Below are 1,382 nucleotides of genomic sequence, written 5' to 3'. Positions count from 1 at the left end.
CTCTCCCATCCTGTCTAAGCTACCATATGCAACCTGCCCACAAATTCCTTTCATCAAACCAAACCCTTATCAATAAACCTCAGTGGTCCTTTTCTTCCTCCCAAGTCATTTCCACCTTATTCACCTGGAAGTCTGGTGCTGTCTGAAGAACACCATAGAGTAATGACATATTTAATCCCATTAAAGCCAGGAAAATATTTGTTGGTGGAAAATTTCCCATTACATATAATACGGAAATCACAGAGATGAGGGGTCTTCGGAGAGTTCATGGAAAATGCATATTATGAAAAACCTAAGCAAGGATTTCAAAATTTTTTTGTACCAAAGCAAAGTTGTACTTCAGTTCCATTTTGTTATACACAAAATGGAACTTTCTGAAGTCATCTCATACAAACGCATCTCTTGTAAGAATGTCATTAAACTAAGTACGATTGTCTGTTTTTTTCCCTAGGCATTTCTTATCAGTTTTATTTTTATTTTAGTTAAGTGTTTTTTTTTTTTTTAATGCTAGAAGTCACATGTGTATACGAGAGAGAGAGAGAGAGAGAGAGAAGAGGAAGAAAATAGAAAATATCCCATGGCAGGGCCTGGTTGAGCTGCAGCCCTTTTTCTTCCAGTTCTTCCCCAATCAGGATCCATATCATGAACACAGGCACCCTGTGTAGTCAACAGGGCTGGAACTGGAACTCCAGTCAGTCTTGTGGAATCTAGTTTCCTTTGCATAGTACCTAATTATGGTACCATGGAGGTAGGCCCTAAGTGCTAAATTTTTAAAGACAATTTTATGGAAAAAAAATTTAGTTGTGGTAACCCCACTGAATTTATTAATTCACTTTTCTATAAATCCAGAAAGTATCATTACTGTTTGAGTTTTGCAAAATGATCCCTGATCCAACTCACAATCTGTGATAATATCACAGGGGCAAATCTGAGCTCATACTGTAACTATTTTTTTTTTTTTTTTTCAAGGGGGAAAATTGGGCCCTTATTTTAACTTTTTTTTTTTTTTTTTTTTACTTTTTGACTCTTTTGTAATAATACTTAGCTTAAAACACAAACACATTTGGAGCTGGCAGGTGACATGGTGGTTAAGGTGATGGACTCCCACATGACTGACGGTGGTTCAAGCCCCAGACCTGGCATCTTGCTTTCTCAATTTCTGTCTCTCTTTGGTCAAGTTTTTTTTTTTAAAATAATAATAATGAATAAAATTAAATAAAATAATTCTTTAAAAAAACCCCACAAACACATTATATTGCTATAAAAAATATTTTCTTTTTTGATATCCTGATTCTATAAACTTTTTCTACAAGAATTTTTTTCAGAGAGATTTTTGCTATAGGACACATTCACCTATCGAAGAGACAAAGAGAAGAAAGCAA

This window comes from Tupaia chinensis, unplaced genomic scaffold (genome assembly GCF_000334495.1).
Source record: "Tupaia chinensis unplaced genomic scaffold, TupChi_1.0 Scaffold000048_1, whole genome shotgun sequence".
Classification (NCBI taxonomy): domain Eukaryota; kingdom Metazoa; phylum Chordata; class Mammalia; order Scandentia; family Tupaiidae; genus Tupaia; species Tupaia belangeri.
The sequence above is the reverse complement of the archived record's forward strand: the minus strand, read 5'-3'. Positions refer to the sequence as shown.